The sequence below is a fragment of the Andrographis paniculata genome, unplaced genomic scaffold (assembly GCF_009805555.1).
Source record: "Andrographis paniculata isolate CXL003 unplaced genomic scaffold, ASM980555v1 Contig36END, whole genome shotgun sequence".
Taxonomy (NCBI): domain Eukaryota; kingdom Viridiplantae; phylum Streptophyta; class Magnoliopsida; order Lamiales; family Acanthaceae; genus Andrographis; species Andrographis paniculata.
This window is the reverse complement of record NW_026137569.1, coordinates 2,543,067-2,554,167: the sequence shown is the minus strand read 5'-3', so window position 1 is coordinate 2,554,167 and position 11,101 is coordinate 2,543,067. Positions and strand designations below refer to the sequence as shown.

The following is an 11,101-nucleotide window of genomic DNA, read 5'->3' as shown; positions in this document are numbered from 1 at the left end:
TTATTTTTCTTTCAGCAACGCACATTTAGACTGGAAGATTTGAATTTGAAATAGAGCTAGAAAAAATAGGTATGATCCAAAAATCTGATCCGAGCATATGTTGTCCAACCCGATGTGCCACCTCTAAATTTTACTAAAAAATTCAGTGAAATTTGAAATGAATTCAACTACCAAAATTTTAGAAATGGAATACCACTGTTAGGATTGTGTCGACTCAATAGTATGACATTGTCCCCTTTGGGCTGAGCCCGCACGGATTTATTTTTGGACTTTCTCCTAAAGGTCTTATACTTATGTAGTTCATGTCGGACTTATAAAGTGTAAAAAAAATTTAATATCTTCCAATGTGGGACTTAGGTTTGCACTCCAACAATTCTCCCCTCAAATGAAGGACCAACATATAGGTCTTCCGTGCCCACCTTGCACCTCTTATCACAAAGGGACTCGCTGCCTAACCAGTGAGAAACCACAACTGTCTCCAACCAACCAATGACAGTAGACTTTCGACGCAAGGCAACTCCGCAGGTCACGACGAAAAAAACTTTGGAATCACGTCTGAAACTACTAAAAACTATATTAAATAATTTTTATTCTAATTGTTTAAGAAATTCCAATACAATTTTTTATATAATATTTATTTTAAAAGATACAAAATGTCCGAGGCCGTTTTGTGACTATTGCTATAAGAGTTGGAAATTTTTGAGTCCATTTTAAATGGTCTCGAAATTTTCTAACTTTTATTTAATAGAGAAGCTTAGAAAATTCCAAATCCATTAATTGATCTCAGAATTTTTGAAACTTTAGTATATATATTATTTATATATAAGTAATTAAACCGTCTCACAAATTACGAAACCTTATTATATACTTCTTCCGTCCACACATAAAGTATACAATTACTTTTGGCGTGGTGTTTAAGAAATAATAATATTTTAATTACAGTGAGTAGTTAAAAGTAGTGTAATGATATTTTTAAATGAAAACAATTGTTTCTGAATTTTCAAAGTTTTAATATATATAATTTACATTAATTAATTAAATATTCTCATAAATTTTGAAGCCTATATATATTATTTTTTAATTAAAAAAATTGTCTCGAAATTTCTGAAGTTTTATTATATATATTATTTATATTTATCTATTTAAAATAATTTCAAAAAATTTTAAAAATTTATTATATATATTATTTTTTTAATAAAAAAGCTCGGAAGTTTTCAAGTTCATTAATTAACCTCGAAATTTCTGAAATATTAAATATTTATTTTAATAAATAGTTTCGGAAATATCCAAAACAATAGAATAATTCAAGTTCACCCCTACTCCTTTCCACCTACTAATTCAAAATTTCTTAATTTAAAATAACTAAAATATCTAAATCTTAATAAAAAAAAAACTAAACTAAACAAACCCTAATAAATCCAATACATAACCGCCGTAGCTACACTTCCTTTCTTTCTTTCTTCTTTCCTTTTTTCTTTCCTTCTTTTTTTTACTTCATTTCTCCTCCTCCTCTTTATTCTTCTTCGGCGGCAGCGGTGGGACGGTGACAGCAACAAAGCAGCGACAACTCTTTCTTCTTCTTCTTCTTCTTTTTCTTCTCCGGTGACGACTGTAGCGGTGGCGGCAGCGGCAGCAGAGTTCCCTCCTCCTTCTTCTCCGGCAGCGGCTGCTGACCTCCTCCTCCTTCTCCAGCGGAAGCAACGGTGGCAGCGGCAGCTGATTCTTCATCTTCTCCTCCTCCGGAAACAGCGGCAGCTCCTCCATCTTCATCATCTTCTTCTCTGGAGACGGGCAGCTGATGCGGGACGCGAGGCAAGAAGAAATTATTTAAAAAACAAATAATTACACATTTATTTTTTAAAAAAAATAATTTTAATAATTGGTCCGAAAATTCCGAAGTCAAAAAAATAATCTTATTCCAAGCACTTCGGGCATCAATCCAAGCCAAAATTCAAAGCTTTAAAAGAATAATTTCGGATCTAATTTAAATTTCCAAGCTATTTTTCGAAGTGAAATTTTCTTTTTATGATAGTAGCTCCAAATACCATATAGATTTTAAATCAACTCTTACCCAAACAATACAATAAAATCTAAGCATTGAATTTGAAATGGCTAGGACCAAATGCCTCAAGTCAAATAGGCTTTGCACACTAGAGTAGTGGTTGTTTGCATAATGTACAAATGACCAAAGTAAAATCAACAGAACAAGCAAGTATATTGTTCACCTAGCTCAATCACCAACAATATTTACATTTAAAAGTTCTAACCAAGATCATTCCACTATAATCACTAACCAACAAAACTTACATTCAAGAAGTTCTAACCAAGGTCATTTCACTATAATCAGTAACCAACAAAACTTACATTTTAGGGTGTGTTTGTTTGGGGGATTGGATTGGATTTATACTATTCGTTTGGGGGATTGGATTGGATTTACACTATTCATCCAATTTTTTCCCCCAACAACATCAATCAAACACCTATTTTTTATTTTTTATATTATATTAAAAATCAATTTTACATTCAAAACATCACATCAACACCTATTTATATCACATCGTACAACTATTCAAATTCAAAATTTTTACTATTCAAATCCCAACTCAAAATCCAAACCCCCAAACAAACACACCAATCAGTAACCAACAAAACTTACATTTAGAAATTCTAACCAAGGTCATTCCACTATAATCACTAACCGGGATGCTACTCAAAGAAGATTCCTGCTTTCAGCTCCCTCAGCAGGCCGGGGTGCTCCCCTAGCCTTTTTCAGCCAGTCTCCGAAGGAAGTGCATCACTTGTCTTTGGCTGGCTGCTTTGGATCGTGCTCGCGCACATTTTTGCCCAGACATTGTTTCTTCTCATCGTTCTGCTCCGCCATACTCATTGCCAGCCACCGCTTCTTTGGAGCAGTCAAGTGAGGTGATCTGTTATCCGAAACTGGCGGTGCACTCTGAATGTGCCAATTCTCCATCCCAGTAAGTTCCCTTTCCTCCTCCTTGATGGACTTATCTTTCCCGGAAGAAGAAAGATCACACTCAGGTACGCGGCTATGCTCCTCAGGTTGAACATTAGCATCCGCCAGGATGTACGCCTTCTTTATTTGTGTTGGCCAATTCCCAGGTGTCCTATGGGCCACAGGTCCCGGAGAATCATACCTGTAAGTAGTTGACACTCCGAGGAGATGATCTGGAGTTTCAACTTGTGGCGGAACAACACTGTTCGACACGTTTCGCCTCCCTCTTTTGTTGTCCTTCATGCCATGCTTAGGTCTCACACTTCCAGACCCTGATATACGGCGCTTATGCTTATCTGTTGTGCCGCGAGGGGGAGACTCCATGAATAAATGTAAAACATCTTCGTCGTCTCTAGAGGAGTCGAAATGGTTCAAGGAAATGAATCGAGAAGGAGGAGGGGGAGAATCAAAATCAGAACCGGACTCTTCTGGCTTCCTGTAATAAACGACTTGAGAATCGATCATGTCAGCATCAGAATAAGAATCATCGGAATCAGAATCAGATGTTTCATCGGAATCAGTCTCCTTGGACTGAAACTCATTGGTATCCTCCTCTTCAGAAAGAGAATCCAACAGGTCGAGATACCAGTCCCCTCCAACATTTCGTTGTCCACTGCAGCTTCCCTCTTTCGGGGAGGAAACTCCGACATGTTCAGCTTTGGTTCTGCTGGATCCACCTCTTCTCTCGTCCATCTGCGCCTGCGCCATTGATCCAACTCTCCGATCTACACGACCTCCAGTTGCCTCCTTCATATCCTCATCTTCCCCAACACGCTTCTCATGTTCCACCGATTTCTTGGTGGCTTGCTTGTGGTTCACCGTTCTATCCTCGTTCAGATTAATTATATATCTGAAACAACAGAACAAATACAAAGAAAATTAAAGCCAGATCGATGCCGTAAGTAATAAATCAATGGATCCCCGCAGAATTTCAACTTCAGAAAACCCTAGATCTAACATAAAATCATAATCTAAGGAGGGAAAAAAAATGGAAGACATGGAAAATAAATAAATAGCAATAAATACATTACTCGTTCATAAAGGTAGCCAGACAGGAGATCTCCCCGATAACCGGTGTGAGCGACGGCGTTAGGATTTCTTGTTAATGTCCAGAACAGAAAGGAACAATCTAAGCAAGTTTTAATTTTCCTCAGGAACAGATCTGCTAACTTTCTTCCTCCAAGCAGCTTTAGATTCTCCTTGCCGGACAGAACCGCTGCAGCAACAATAGGTTGGCAAAGGCACCTCTAGCTCTCTATGAAGAAGAAGAAGACGGCGATAAAATCGAAGCACGCCTACTTTAAGAAGTAGCCGCAATGCAGTCAGGAGTCTGATTCTAGGTTCTTCCACCCTGCAGCTAGGGCGTTCATGACTTTTTAAGGTTCGGGCGAAATAAAAGTTAAGGGCCCTTAAATATATGTATATAATATTTTTAACCTATAATAAAATATAAATTAAAAAAAATATTTTTTTAGCATAAATTTTAAAAATTGCTTAAGGCTCCCTTATATTTTAACAAAAGTTATATAAAGCCTTTACTATACAAAATATATATATAGATGAAAAGTCATTTTTTATCACAAAAAAAATATAAAAATGAGTTTAATGGAACATTTTTTAAAGTACAGGGGTTCATACTATTTTTAAAGTATATATAGGATTTACACTGAGTTTCGAAATTATAAATGAGTTATTGATAATTTTGCCTAATAATATTAATAATAATTTTGTCTAATATTTATAATCTTTTTAGTGCAAAAAAAATAATTAAAAAAAAATAAAAAACCCCTAAATATATATAAATGATCTACTCTAATTTTTTTTACCTATAATAGAATATAAATTATTAAAATAAAATAATTTTTTTAGAATTTTTAGATAAAATATCCATAAATATGTATAAATAATAATTTTTATATTTATAATAAAATATAAATAATTAAATAAAATAAATTTTCTAATATTTTTATATCCAAAATATGAATAATACTATTAATATGTTTGAACCCAAAACCTCAAAAATAATATAAATAAAACTTAACCACCAAGCCATACTCTTATACTAATACATTAATGTCAAATAATTTTATATATAAATAATTTATAGATAATATAAATAAATAATAGGCCCCAATTTAGATTAGGCCCTGAGCGGTCGCCCCTTTCGCCCGGGCCCAGAGACGGCCCTGCCTGCACCGGGACCCACATGCTCTGGGTTCTCAAATTTGGTATTTTTTATGTTTTTTTCCCGCACAACATTCTTCCCCATTGCATGCTCTGTGTTCCCAAATTTGGTAGTCCCTCCGTTTTAATACAACAGGTTTGTTTACTATTTTTGTCTATATCAAAATAATAGTTTTATTTTCATAAATAACTATATCAACATAAAATTATTCCTACTTTTTTATTATTATTACACAATTGTCACTGCTTTTTACATTAATATATTCACAAAGGCAAAAAAGTCATTAATCCTTGTTTTTTACCAACTACTAATATAATATCAATATTCTTTAAATCTCGTGGAGGAAAAATTTTTTATTTTTTTTCCCGCACAACATTCTTCCCCATTCTACATCATCGGCTCTTCTGTTCCAACCGGTGAGGGATGCAAGGTGCAGTCTCCTGTGGCTGAGAAGAAAAAAAACCCTCATGGTGTTTTATGTTGTTACGAGAAAACGACAAAGAAAGCAAGTTTTACGTTGTTCAATAACCGTGTGTCAATCTACGTTAACCAATTGGAATCAAAGAAATTTTATTATACTGATTCAGAGTATTACAATACAATAAGACTATAAACCATAATTATCTATTTATAAGCACCCAAAAATACCCTAAACACTAGGTTCATTTGTTATTAATTAAGATGGGCCAAAAAAGAAAAACTCTTCCGGTCGAATAGACAGCTATATCCAAGTTACGTTTCAATAATCTCCACCTTAGAGTTTCTCCTTATGCGAATATTCACTAAGTTCAAGCAGTACTAGAACTTCTCCAATGGTAGCGTCTTTGTCAACATAACCATATACACTCTTTAATACCTTCAGCTATTGATATGTATTTCGCATCAGTCATCGATAGTGCAACCGAAGGCTGTAAAGTAAACTTTTAATTGACTGAACATCCAAACAAGGTGAAGATAAAGCAAGTCAGTGATCTTCGTTTCATCAAGTCACCCACTCACCCCCGTAATCATCGTAGCCAACCAGACCATCACCATGACCTTTATCATCGTATACTAAACAAATATTAGACGTCCTTTTCAAATATCGCAAAATTCACTTTACAGCTCCCAATTAGTTTTACTCGGATTAGCCATAAACCTGCTCACCACATTAAAATTCTTCTTCACCTTATTAATAACTGACAACAAGATCGCTCTTCTTCACCTCATTAATAACTGCAGCAAGATCGCAGAATGAGCTTTTGTGAAAATCTTTTCTTCACCTCCTCCTTCATGTAATTAAGAAACTTGTATTTTCACTCCAACGCAGTTTCTCGATAATATGAACAATTCTAATTAATCTGTTTGGTTACCATCTCGGCCGGTTGGCACTATGCTCCCAATTATTTTTCCAAAATATTACATCATATGGGACATATTCAAAAAAAAATTATTTGTATTTCTCTTTTCAATAAATAAATATATTTATGTACGTTCAAAAATTCTCATTTATTAGTAAAATTAATGTATATTAATTATAAATGTCTATATTTATCTTTATTTATTTATTTGAAGCAGTCAATTTGAAAAATTAAATAAAATATAGAAAATTTCAGTTTGAATATAGTTGCAACACATTAAAGCACACTTTTTAAAGAGAGTAAAAGAAGAAAAAACTAGAGATTTGAAGGTGGGTCTCAGAGATGAAATGTGGTAACACAATTAATTAGAGCTCTGACAAACTAAAACTAAAGAGGAACTAAGTTGTGCCGACAGTCCACGATTTGTGTTCTGAGCCCGTGCTTGTGTATGTGTCCAGTTTGGCAGGCGGCGCGTGTGGCTCCCGGGCACTCAGTACCCTACTACTCTTCTTGTCACCTTAACTATATAATTTAATATATAAATACAATAATATGTCGATGTATTAACCAATGTGAGGCAACAAATTCCAACCATTAGTTAGTTAATCACACCATTAACTAATTGGCCTCACCGAAAAATTAGTTTCATAAATTAAACTTCATCTATATGAAAAAATTTATAACATAGAAATGCATATTGATGTGGTCTTCTTTAGGAATGAGGCTTAAAATAAAATGAAATGAGCGTCCATGTCAACTCACAGAATTTAAGTCGAATTTAAATCTGAATAAAATTTCTAAAGAAGTTGTATTTGAGTCTAGCAAAAACTAATGTAAAACTTGAATGATTAGTCTTCCAAGCAAGAATTTTTAATAAAAACAATTCATAATTAAATAATTTAGTGAGGTAAGGATTGTTGTGCGTGGCAAGATGTGCAGCAAAGTATGAGGTCGAGCGAGTTAGCACATTTGTGGTCGATAAATGTGAATTTTAAAAAATAATATTAATTTATTATTTGATTAATTTTAAATTTAAAAAATATATAAAAAAAATTAAATGAGCTTCTTCATTGTGAATATAAAATTAAAGAAAGTATTGCGGACGACAACATGGCGGAAAAAATAGATAACATGGAAAGAAAAAATAGAAGAGATACCTCAATATGGATATCTTTACTGCGAAAAAAAAGAGTTTTCCCAAGCCAGATATATCACATTGTTTCGGTTGAGATGTTGATTTAGAATTTATGAGGACCATTTCACATGAAAATACTATAAATAGCATATGATGTCATTTCTACGAAGTCATTGTAATTAATCCAAGCGTGTGATTTCACTAACATATTGGGAAGTTGGGGCAGCCTCTTTACGAATGGTAATGAATGAATGATCGATGATCTTTCAAATGGTATGAATTAGGCCTTATTTATAGACTTAAGACTAGGGCAACATTGGACCAATTGGGAATAAATTGCTAAAAAATCATTGGTGTTCCAGCAAGAATCGGGCATTCTGATTCCAATCATTCTTAATTGACGATTCCGACAGTGTCCTAAACTAACCATCGCCCGTCATCAAAAAAGAAAAATCTAAATAAAATCACACCGCTCAGTTGCTATTCTCAAATTCATCAGCTACATGCTAATGGAAGGAGAAGACTAGGCTATAGCTGCCAAACATTTTTCTAACTTTAACAAATCCGAGTAAAATTAAAATATAGGGTCTTTTTAAATACTCCATCTTTTTACATTAACATAAGTATAAAAATATTGTATAGATATATCCTAAAGTTTGTTTGGGGGATTGGATTGGATTTACACTATTCATCCAATTTTTCCCCCCAAAAAACATTAAATCAAACATCTATTTTTCATTTTTTATATTATACTAAAAATCAATTTTACATTCAAAACATCATATCAACACCTATTTATATCACATCATACAACTATTCTAATTCAAAATTTTTACTATTCAAATCCCAACTCAAAATCCAAACCGCCAAACAAACACACCCTGAATATTAATATTTTTAATATTGATTTTTAAACATTTAAAGATTATCTATGACATTGTTCTTTAATTCTACACAATTCCTCTTTTATCTACGTTTTCTTAATAAAATAGTATAGATAATTAAGTAATTTATTAATATGTATATAAAATTTATAAATTTAGTATATAGAAAAGCTGTCTACGGTTTGGGATTTGTATGCTTAGATTTTTGTTGTTTTTATACAAAATACTTATTTGATTGTGTAAGAAAACCTATATATATATATATAACCAACAAATAAAAAATTGGAGATGAAGTAATATAATAGTTTACTGTACAATCCTTATTCAGTATTTCACCACATCTCAAGAACGTCAAATGTATTAACTATAGTAATTGTCTAGTAAAAACAAAGCATCAAAAACAAAAAACGAATTACTTCACCTGTAATTTTGTATTAATTATAGTCGTTGTCTTGTAAATACAAAGACTCTCTTACTATTGTGCATTGATCATAGAAGATCGTGTGAAGTGGCTGTCCGGAAGATTGAGTTCTTCGTGAGAGCCGTAAGAAAATTTTCTTGAATTAAAAAGAAACTAAATGAAAACATAATGAGTTGTATTTTGTACATCTAGGCATAGCATAGCATACCTGTCCATATCAACTTCTAAGTTAGGCATATCGTCATTGCCAGTAGAAGAGCTCGAAACTATATCCAACATATAATTGACGACATTAACAAATGAAGTATTGGAAGTATCTCTACATTTGCTTAATCAAAATAATAGTAAGAAATTAGAAATCGAATGCATAAATAAAAAATATAAAAAAAAAAAAATGTATTCCTTTTACCTACAGAGATACCCAAACCCATCATCTGATCACGTTGCTCTTGCTCCATTACCTACCTTTGGAGCACCGAATCCTCCATTAACTATCTTTGGAGGAGCTAATCCAGCGAACTTGATTCGCATTCTATAGATCATTCACATTAGATGATGTAAGGATAAGAGATAACAAGAGTTTAGAATCTTAATAATCAAGATGATATGGAAGCATTACTGGGGTAATTTTCCAGGGGTAATTTTCCACATCAAAGCCTATAGAGAGTGGCGGGTAGTACATTGGATGGACATAATTTTGTAAGTATTTCCTGCAAATATATGATATAAATTTCATTAATGAATTAGAACAATAAGCCTTTATTAAAAGTCTAATAATAATAATAATAATAATAAACCTTTCAGATTGGGTGAACTTCTCTCGATGATAAGGCTTAACAACAACACGAGCTCCACAAACAAAATGAGGATGTTTCTTCGCCAAAATCTTCTCCACAGTTTTTGTACTCTCAAAGGTCACAAAGCCGACATTCGTCTTTGTTGGCAAGGAATTCTCACATCTCTTATAGCTCCATACGCTCTTCAAACAAAACAAAAGTTAGTCGATGACAACAATATAGTAAATCATAAAAACAAAAAAACGCATCAACATAAACACCTAAAGTATTTGGCAATATCGTCCTCTGTAAAGGTACTTTCTGCAGGAAAAGTCATATATATTTGATGGGAGCTAGTAACTACGTATTTGCCACGAATGTCAATGTATTTTTCAGCCTCCTTAGCCAAGACAATATCATGCTGACCATGAGGCCTGAATAAATCCAAAATAGAGAAGTTATATAAGTATCCAACAGAGTCATTCGATCAAATAAAAACTACAATTTCACCTTTCGGTTATGCAGATACTTTTGTTTAGTTGAAGAAGAAACTTTAACAAGTTGTGCCCACTTCTCCTCTGCCTCTGGCTCTCTGTCAGGTACCCTTCGGCCTGAAGAGGGCGTCCATATCTTTCAAAGTATAACAATGGTAAGGATGCAATTGACACAGGGCCACCTTTTGATTCCAGCAACTCGACAATCTCAATTTCTATTTTCTCAGAGGGACTCCGAATTGAATTGATTATAACCACAAGATTCTTCCCCATGCCGATATCGGCAATTTCTGCCATGCTTGCAATTACCCTTTAGAAAATAATGGCAAGTCTTGCGGGCATAATCGATTGCTCTAGGAGACAAAGGCAGCACACCGTGGCTGCTGCCCTGCATCTCCGGAGCAAAACCAGGAGGAACTGAGGGTGCGCCAGCCTGCCTTAAATATTTTAAGGGATCAATCATTTGGTGCTGCTCGTTGAAGTAGGAATTTGGATCAAATGACTGATTTTGCAGCGCCGACGCATAGGATGACGATGGCGGAAAGTGCGCAATATGGAATGTAGGATCGATCAGTGGCGGAGTCGGATGATTTATCGGCACAAGACAAGTATTCATGGCCTTATATATCAGTCCATGAATGAGTATGTCAGGTCCCATGGCTAATCTGATCATCTCAGTGTTCGAAAGCTCCTTAAAATATATGTATCCCAGGACCTTCTTCACCACAGGCGAAGGCTGCATGCTCGACAACTTGGCCAACACAATCTTTGTAGCTTTTTCGATGTCCATTGCATACCATTAGTTTATTAAGCTGCCATTGATCAACACAGAAGAACAAAAACGTTTATT

The 11,101-nt window shown here is 34.0% G+C and overlaps 1 pseudogene; it reads right to left on the bottom strand.

Annotated features, from left to right (window-relative positions):
* Window positions 1-9,035: 9,035 nt before the first annotated feature.
* LOC127249709 (zinc finger CCCH domain-containing protein 18-like) lies at window positions 9,036-11,041 on the bottom strand (annotated as a pseudogene).
* Window positions 11,042-11,101: the final 60 nt, after the last annotated feature.